General features: G+C 40.9%; 2 pseudogenes; both read left to right on the forward strand.

Annotated features, from left to right (window-relative positions):
• The first annotated feature begins 1,866 nt into the window (after positions 1-1,866).
• Positions 1,867-1,979, forward strand: LOC129251014 (U2 spliceosomal RNA; annotated as a pseudogene).
• A 78-nt stretch (positions 1,980-2,057) lies between these two features.
• On the forward strand, positions 2,058-2,229 carry LOC129250966 (U2 spliceosomal RNA; annotated as a pseudogene).
• Positions 2,230-10,278: the final 8,049 nt, after the last annotated feature.

The following is a 10,278-nucleotide window of genomic DNA, read 5'->3' on the forward strand; positions in this document are numbered from 1 at the left end:
AATGATAATTATAATAATTCAGGACGATTTAGAATTCAAAATAGTAGGGATAATAACCCATCAGGCAACTTCCAGCGTTTCGGGCAGGTAGGACAACCTAGGCCAAATTTCAACCAAAATAGATGGAATCAACCTAGGCAAAACCTAAACGAACCCATGGACGTTGATAATATAGAACGTTATGGTATACACAATATCCAGAGGGTCGGGCAGGTAGGACACCCTAGATCATGTTTCAGCCAAAATCGCTTGGAACAACCTAGGCAAAGCCTAAACGCACCCATGGAATCCAGAAATGATGTACAAAACTATAAGTTAAATGAAGTAATAGAAAATTCTGAACTAAAAGAATGTAAATGCGACGGAGGTCAATTTAAACAAACCCCAAATAATCAAAACCATTTTTTTTTGGGAACAACCTCAGACTACTTACCCCACGTAAAGTTAACAATTAATAATAAAGAATATAATGCACTAATAGATACCGGTGCAAACATAAGTTTAATAGACAATGATATGAAAGAATTTAAGAAAATATTACTTACAAAACCAATTGAAATCAGTACAATAAATGGAAAGGATATAATAAGATATGAAGTGTTAACAGACGCACCTAAAGAATTTAACGTAAATGAAAATGCGAAAATCAGGTGTAAAGCGACAAAATTGAAAGGACGAAGATACAAATTAAAGAAATGTAGGAGCAGGGAATAATTAGGAAGAGCTGCTCTCGATATGAGAGCCCATTAATAGTTGTACCAAAGAAGTTAGATAATTCAGGAGAAAAAAAGTACAAGATAGTAGTGGATTATAGGAAATTAAATGAAATAACAATAGATGATAAATTTCCACTACCAAACATCGACTCAATTCTGGATAAGCTAGGAAGAGCACAATACTTCACAACCTTAGATCTAGCTAAGGGATATCATCAAATTTTAATAGAAGAAAAAGACAGAGAAAAGACGGCTTTTGTTACACCCCACGGACTATATGAATTTATACGAATGCCGTTTGGGCTGAAAAATGCCCCAGCGACATTCCAACGACTTATGAACGAAACATTACGCGAATTCATTAACAGAACCTGCGTTGTTTATCTGGACGACATCCTAATATTTAGTACTTCTCTAAAAGAACATGTAAAAGCAATAACAGATATTTTCAAAGTATTAGAGGACGCAAATTTAAAAATACAAATAGACAAGTGTAATTTTATGAAGAAGGAAACAGAATTTCTAGGTCATATTTTGACAAGTGAAGGACTAAAACCCAATCCAAATAAAATAAAAGTAATTCAAGAATTAGATATACCAATAACAGAAAAACAGATCAAAAGCTTTCTGGGTCTTACAGGATACTATAGGAAGTTTGTAAAAGACTACGCCAAAGTGGCCCAACCGATGACAAAATATTAAAAAAAAGGCGTAAAAGTGAATTCAAAAGACCCTACCTATGTCGAGGCATTTGAAAAGTTAAAACAACTGATTAGTTCTCATCCAATATTACGAAGCGTTATATTATATGTTGATATAAACGTAGCGACGAACTAAATAACTTTTAGGCCAGCGCCAACAGCATGGCGCGATAGCCAAGCGGCTAGCAATGTGAGCTTCCGATCCAAAATTCTTGGTTCGAATCACAAGAAAAAAAAAAGTTTTTTTTTTTTGGAATTTGCATTGTAGGACATTTCTGATTATTTATTGAAAACAGGTTTTCGGCTTTTCTATTTTTGGTTTAGATACTGAAAGTCAGTTTAAGTGAATCGGTATAAATATTTCGTACATTAATTTTTGTGAGTGTGTAATTCTCAAAAGGTTTATTAGAAAATGTATTGACAGGGTAGTTTGTTGGTTGTGTATGGTTATCGCTTCTCGGCCTTATGGCTAAGATCAAAGTGTATCAGCTTAACATCTGATAGATCCTCCATCGGAGGACAACTAATGTTAAGCTGATTTTAATATATCTAGCGAACCGTCACTCTCGAAAAGAGTGCGGGAATTTTTTATGTATCACCCCGGGGGGGAAATGTCCACCCGGGGAAAACGGTCTTAAAGCCCACTTTATCTATCTGTTCTTATCAGCTTAACATCTGATAGATCCTCCATCGGAGGACAACAAATGTTAAACTGATTTTTGGAAATGGGCGGAGTGTTTTAGGGCCTTGCTCCACCTCTGCCACGGGTTAGCCCGATATTGCAGTACCGCCGGGATTTCGGCCTTGAATAAATACAAGAAGAAATATACTAATACATTTAGCTTTGGTGGGAAGAGACATATTTTTTATATGAATACAAGTAGACGAAAATGGAAGAAATTTGTAAGTCTGTTTCTTCGGTCCGTTTGGGTATTTTTTTGACAACATCGAAACCAAAGCATTTGTATCATATTTTAGCTATCATAAGCCACTCGTATCATTTGTTGAAATTGAAAACATTGAGGATGAATAATAATAAAATGAAGAAAATAAAATATGAACTTTATAGCAATATTATAATGAACGTATAATTATCCCGCCCCTAATGCTGCTTTCGTCTCATTCTCTCTCAGTTTGTTTTACGGAAGGTTTCACTTCTATCGCGTCTAACCGTTAGACTGGTATTTTTTTTTTTTAACGCCAGTTAACGGCTAAAAACGTAAATCGCGCGGATTCCTTTTTAGCATTTTTAGCGAATCGTGTGCGAACAACCGCATATGTATTGTAGATAAACCGTATTTTCCTGAAGGGTAAGGAGTAGGCGGCCACAGCGAATGGTTGTTGTTCTTTACATGCCCTGTGTCAAGTGTGCGCAAGAAGCTTGTGTTCTGGGTTTGTTAGAATGGTGGTAGTTTGTACATATATTTACACACATATGTGAGTATGCGCGTTAGGCTTCCTGGATGGAATATTAGAATATTTTCTCATCAATATGTGTATGTAAGTAGTTCAGATTTGACTGAAGAGATACATACATATATGAATGCCATTTTACATATAAATCAATTCAAAAGAAGTATGAATAATTTTATATATATTAGAAAATAAATTTATAAAAAACAGGTATTAGAAAAGCTGAATACACTATTTTAAATCAATTCTAATTAAACCAAATATAAAAAATGAAATAAAAATATCGAACAAAGAAAAACCTCAGTCAAATATGGGACGATGTACTGCATACACGACACGTCTTTCACGATTGCGCTAAACCACAATTACTAATGAACTTTTCTAAATCACTCATTTATTCGATTCGCAGTTTTATATGCACATATTCTGCGTTAGTTGAAAGTTTGTATGCGTAATTATATGCATATGTATGTGTGTATGCGCGTTTGGCTTTCTGGACGGATATTAGAATGATATTTTCTCATCAATATAATTTGGATTTGATGAAAGAGATTCAAGACATATGTACATATTTTCTGTTTTGATTGATTTATATAAAAATCAGGTCATATCTAGTATGAACTATTTTATACCGAAAAGAAATTTCCATTTATGAAATACAAAAAAACAGTATTTTAAAGAAATTTTGATTAAAATAAACTCAAAAATTTTACCAAACTTTCCTGGTTTGAATTGTAAAAAAAATGTGCAAGAAAAAATGACTTTAGGACTTGAATCTGAATTAAATACGTGCCAAAAAACAAAATGAATAATTCCGCCGACTTTAGCTTCTGCACCACAAATTAACTGCCGCGCGGCCTTCTTAATCGCAAATTTATTCGCTTCGCTGTGGGCATGAAATAAGTCGATTTCCTTAGTAGTGTGCCGAAAAATCTTATGGAATTCCTTAGTAGTTTGGTAAACGCAGAAAAAATCTGAATTCCTGTCCTAGCGTGGTAAGTAAATATAGAAACCCTCCACTTGCGTGGTAAATATCTGCAATACCCCACTAATGAGGAAAGTTGAATTTGAAAATTCCTTAATATGAATCTACAAATTAGTACTCGAAAAAAGGTCATTTAACATTTGCTCCTTCTCATTGCATTAACATTCTCTGATTCCACGGATACCAATATCGCTTAATTTTTGTATTAGAATTTTGTGGTCAACCGTGTCAAAAGTCTTTGCGAAATCTTAAAATATTGCAATAATTGGTTTACTATTATCAACTGTTTTATTATATTATATATATTATCTTCTGCTCAAATATGAACGAGACGGTATCAATAAAACGGTCCGCGGATGACATATGGCAAAAATTATTTTTTTGTTTTTTGGTAGGACTATTATAAGGTTACGTGGCAAATTTCAGCGTGATATGTCACATAGTTTTTTTTCTGTGCTACTGTAAACAAGTCAAGCTCGAGTGTGTCCGTCTCGTTAATATTTGAGTAGAAAGTATAACAGTCGTACCAAAAAACAAAAAATTTATTTTTGCCATATGTCATCCGCGGACCGTTTTATTGATACCGTCTCGTTCATATTTGAGTAGAAGCTATATATTTTTTTCAAAAAATGTTTAATATTTGATGTGATTAGGAAGTTTTTATTATTGTTTTCAAATATTTGTCTATTCTTAATATTTTTTTTTATTTAAGAACACTTATTGCAAGCTGTATACATACATTAAGCAATATTTATAGAATAACTTAAACTAAGAGCTAGAGAATTTCAGTGGAGAAGAATTTTAAATAGAAGAGGAGATCTGTGGTGGATTTTCTTTTGGTAAAAGCAATGGGATTGACTTTCATTTCCGTTATTAAGAAATGGAGCTTCATCTTTTCTGGGCTTTCCTGAAAAATAATTTCTGCAGTTCCCCTTTATCAACTGTCAGGGGGGATGCCGATGCCGGAGTACGAGGTCTCTGAGTCTAATTCAGTCCTCTTCTTGGTAAGCTCATCAGCGATTTCATTTCCCTCTATGTTCCTATGTCCTGAAATCCAGATTAGAGAAATGTTACCTGCACACCCAAGAGATTTCATCTCTTCCTTACAGGAGTTTACTAGTTTCGTTCTGCACCATGGCATCGTCAGAGCCTTGACCGCGGCTTGACTATCGGAGAAAATGTTAATATATCAGGATCGCAGACTTCTGCTCGAAAAACACTGGAGTATTCTGCCTATTAGGAAAGATTGCCGTAGCATGACCCTCACACTCTAGTTTGCGGATAGAGAGATCTGTTCGAAGTTCGGAGAAATACGGTGTTAACTGCCCGAAAAGTACATTCAGGACAGCACCGAGGCCAGTTTTACATGCTCCGGTGATACCAACGCATGCAGTTCTTTGCACCCTCCTGATTTAGAGAAATCCTCTGCTCCGACTCCCGAACCCATCTTGGACCGTCAATGAAGACAGAGGAGCAATCCTGCCTATTTGGAAAGATTTCCGTAGCATGACCCTCAAACTTTAGTTTGCGGATAGAGAGATCTGTTCGAAGTTCGGAGAAATACGGTGTTAACTGCCCGAATAGTACATTCAGGGCAGCACTGAGGCCAGTTTTACATGCTCCGGTGATACCAACGCATGCAGTTCTTTGCACCCTCCCCAGTATAGTGATATTATAGCCCTTCCGAAGAGCTTCCCACCAAACCAGGCATCCATACGTTAAAATTGGCAAAACCACTGCGTTTTACATCCACAGCACAACCTGTGGCTTGAGTCCCCATTTTTTACCGAACATAGATTTGGAGGAGTAGAAGGCTTCTTTACGCGATTTTCAATGTGTAGCTTCCAATGGAGCTCAGCCACAACTGAGGGCATCGGCGTATACTACTTCCTTATTTAGCATTATGAGAACTTCGTCAATAGCAACTAGCCAAAGTAGGGGCGAAAGGACACCACCCTGCGACGTCCCCCTGTGAACGAGTCTAGCGACTTTAGCCCCTCTTGCGACCGCATTAACTTCCCTGCAGCCAAGCAGGGACGAGAACCAGAGGCAGATAGGTCTTCCCACCTCTAGACTATCTAACGCAGTGACAATTGGCTCCACCCTGATAATATTAAAAGCACCTTATATATATCTTAGAAGGCCGCCAAAGTGAATTGTTTGCCTTCCAGATTTCTTGCAGGACAGGAGCCACCGAGGTACTTGTTTTTTGAAGCATCACAGGCAAGATATCATCAGAACCAGGAGATTTAAATGGAGAAAAACTATATAGGGCCAACGTGATTCTGTCAACTGACAGGATAGATACCTATCAAATCTAACGAACCAAAACACGTCTGTATACCGCAACAATCAATACGCAATGGTTGATAATTGGAAGGTTTCTCAGAGAAATTCCTTTTCGGATCACAGGTTGATCCTTTTTGAAATCAGTTTCGCACGGAAAACCATATCTCCCCACAGGAACCCTAAAAGAACCGTCTTTTTCCTACTGATCCTATCAGAGGGCCTTCAAAGTGCCTTGTCTAGTATTTTTTAGTAATCAAAACTTTCCTCTCTGGTGGATCAAGACGTTGACCAACTTGAAAAAGAAGGTTAGGAGGGTTTTTAACGAATGCTACCAACCTAAAAACTTTGAAAATTATCGTGTAATTTTGAATGAATACAAAAAAGCCATTAAATATGCGAAACGCAACTTTTGGAAGGAGTACTGCGACTCCATTGAATCCGCGAAAGATTCTGCCAGGCGAAGCAAGATTCTTTCGAGAGACCACTCCTGCAGAACTCCTGTAAAAAGGGGTGTGTGCTAAATCTGCAGAAGAATCTTTGATTATCCTGGTGAATAATCACATACCGGAAAATTCTATTACCCCACGTGACATTGCCGACACGAATTCTAGCGAATCCGTTAAATTAATTCAATTTGTGCCTATTTTAAAAACATGCCTTGCACATGCAAGCAAAAAGTCGACCGTGGTCAGCCGAAAATACAATGTTCCAAATGCAAGGAACTTTTCCATTTGAAATGTGCTTACCTGTCGGAAGCTGATGCTGACTTTTTTGTGAAGTTTGAACGTGATTTTCTTTGTGCAGTTTGCACTAAATGGCGGTGAAACTCAATTCGCTCCCCGCCTCCACCCCGCAACACACCTGATGCATTGCCGCCTGTGGATGATCTGGATATTGTGATTGTGCCAGAAAAACAACAAGGACCATCTGTTCCGCCCGTTATTCAAAAGGCAAACAATAGTCAACAGAAAGACAAAGAAATGGAATCTACGCTTATTGCGGTTGTGCAAGAATTAGCTGGGCTCAGAGCAGAGAATGTTCGTGTGCTTTCTCTGCTGCAATCTTTTAACGACGATAAGCAAATGCTACTGGGAAAGGCTGATAACCTACAATCCGAAATTCTCTCTATGAAGAGATTATTTAATAACTGCTTTACTGCAGTAAATCCTGAGGCTGTTAATGTGCCTATTTGTGTTGATGGTAAGATTAGCTGTATCTCGCGCGCTGCTAACACAACAAATCCAATGTCAACAACTGTGTCAACTATTTCTGCTGCCAACAATTATACATCGAATGCTGCTGCTGCCTCTGCCTCTGAGACTTTGTCGCCGTCTGTTGTGCCTTTCGTTCGCAATCGCTCTCAGCTATTGCCTCGCCCAATTGTTGCTAGTGGAGTTGATGCTCCCTCCGTTAATGTTAAGAGCGTAAATAATAATTTACCTCAGCGGATAATTGCTTCTCAACTTCCAAACTCTTCGCAGGCTCCCACTGATTCTGCCTGGGTCTCTGTTGAGACTAAAAAGAGTAAACGTAAGAAAAATCAATTACGTGTTGTTGGATTTGGTGTGAACAACGAACTTGAGGTGGCTGTACGCTATAAGTGGCTACATTTGTCATCTTTCTCACCTACGGTGTCAACTGATGACATCATTCAGTATGTTAATAAACATGCCGGCTTAGATACGAAGCATATCTTATGTTATAAGCTTATTAAAAAAGAGACAAACGCGGACTCTCTTAGGCACATAAACTTTAAGTTAGGTGTTAGTGAACATAACTATGATAAACTGCTTAAGCCCGAGATTTGGCCTGCTAATGTATCCATTCGTCCCTTTAATTTTTTAAGCAAGCTAGTAAATCAACCGCCGCAGAATCAGTTGCCTGTGCCAGGCCTAATAATCGAAATAATAGTCGAATTAAGATTTACTATGAAAATGCGTCCGGCATGCGTACTAAGGCTGAGCATGTACATTCCCTTAGTTCGCAGTTAGATTATGACATCTTCGTTCTTGTTGAGACCTGGCTGAATGCAAGTTTCTACGACAATGAATTCTTTGACCCGAACTTATTTAACGTTTTTCGCAAAGACAGAGACGGTGCAAAAACAGGGTGCAGCCATTTCCATGGCAGCCGGTTCTGCGTTACCGGAATGACTCGGTTTTTTCCCGACCAAGGGCTGCCGCCCCAGTATACTAGCCCTGTCTAGTGTATCGTATATCACCCCACCCCTTACGTCACAGGAGCAAACTCTCGCAGCAATCCTGCTCCAAATGCTTCTCCTCAGGGCTGGAGTAGCAGTGCGGGGACAAACCAGCAGCTCCTGGTCCCCCGCACAGTCTGTTCCGTGTGTCAGACCGTAATACCTCGGATCTGGTATCAGTCAGTGCGATTCCTGCAATGGCTGGTGCCATTTTCGGAGATGTTCCGGCCTCCGCACCACCCGTGAGTGGACAACTGCCTACGTTGCCCCCTACTGCAGAGCTCTGCACCCACCACGGCCCCCGGAGGCGCAGCCGCCCACCACCATCAGGCCGCAACAACCACAGTGGATTGCGCAGCAGGTCCAACGTAGACAACCCCACGCGTCCCTCACCCCCCGGATTACACAGACCTCACCGAGAAGCTTCAAGCTTCTCCAGTTGAACTGCAACGGACTTACGAGTAAGGTCGACGAGATAGTTGACTTTATGAGCCGGCACAGTATTAAAATAGCTCCGGTCCAAGAAACAAGTTGCACGCTAGGTCATCTCTGATCACCAGGGATGGCTATAACGTGCACGAGCACGATCGCGAGCGAGACAATGGTGGTGGCCTAGCGTTTGTAGTCCACCACACAGTGCAGTATCGTCTCATCGACGAAGGAATCGACCGCAGGGACAGCACCTTAGAATGTCAAGGCATAGCTGTCCGGTCAGGCGATTCCGAGCTCGAAATATTTAACATATATATAACCCCTGTCACCTGCTGCCCGCCAGGATATCACCCTAATATAGGTGCGCTCATCAGAGATGAAAACCGATTGGTTGTAGGTGACTTTAATGCGCATCACGATCTTTGGCATTCAAGCCTGCCAAATGATCGTAGGGGACAGCAATTGGCAGAGCAGATAGACGACTCGACATTCAGCACTGTAACCGAAGAAGCCCCCACCAGGGTAGTGGGCAATTGTAGCAGCTCGCCTGACCTAACAATAGCTAGCGCGGGTCTGATAAATAGCATAACGTGGAGACCTATGCTATCGCTTGCATTAGACCACTTGCCCATTATCGTCTCGATTGAGAGACCTGCCGACTTCGTTTCCGCGTCCTATTTTAACTTTAAAAAATCTAATTGGGCCGGCTTCACGGAATTCACCGAGGACACTTTCGCCGCTCTTCCCATCCCCACTGATGTGTGCGTGGGCGAACGCGCATTCCGCAAGGTGCTCACAACTGCTGCGGCTCGCTTCATTCCAGCTGGAAGTTATATGGGCATCCGTCCTCATTTCCCAGCCGAAGCAGCCAGTTTAGCAAACGAGCGTGACCACCTACGCCAGGTCGATCCCGGGGATCCCCGCATAAGGGATCTCAATTTGGAGATCCGGCAACTGGTAAATCAACATAAGCGGACCAAATGGGTTGAGCACCTGAAGACCTGTAACCTCACCTCTGGGGTTAGTAAGCTCTGGTCCAGCGTTAGGTCCCAGTCAAACAGGACGAAGCACAACGACAAGGTGGCTATCACCTTCAACGGTTGCACTTCGTCGGGCCCGAAGAGATGCGCGAGCTATTTTAGCCGGCCTTTCATACTGCATCCAAAGAGCGACAGAACCAAACGTCGTGTTACCAGAAGGATGCACAAACTGACGAACGACAGTGGGCCACTTACTTTCTCCGGTGATGAGGTTCAGGGGGCCATCAACAAGTCGAAATCATCGAAAGCCATTGGCCCTGACGGATTAAACGCGCTGATGCTGAAGCATCTGGGACCCCTGGGAGTAGGATTCCTCACTAGGGTCTTCAATTTGTCCCTGTCCACTCTCATCATCCCTGACAAGTGGAAAGCAGGGAGAGTGGTCCCACTACTGAAACCTGGGAAACCCGCCAAACCAGGGGAGTCTTATCGTCCGATAACTCTCCTTTCCCCAGTAGTGAAGACACTTGAAGCCCTCCTACTCCCACTGTACACGATACAC

This window comes from Anastrepha obliqua, chromosome 6 (genome assembly GCF_027943255.1).
Source record: "Anastrepha obliqua isolate idAnaObli1 chromosome 6, idAnaObli1_1.0, whole genome shotgun sequence".
Classification (NCBI taxonomy): Eukaryota; Metazoa; Arthropoda; class Insecta; order Diptera; family Tephritidae; genus Anastrepha; species Anastrepha obliqua.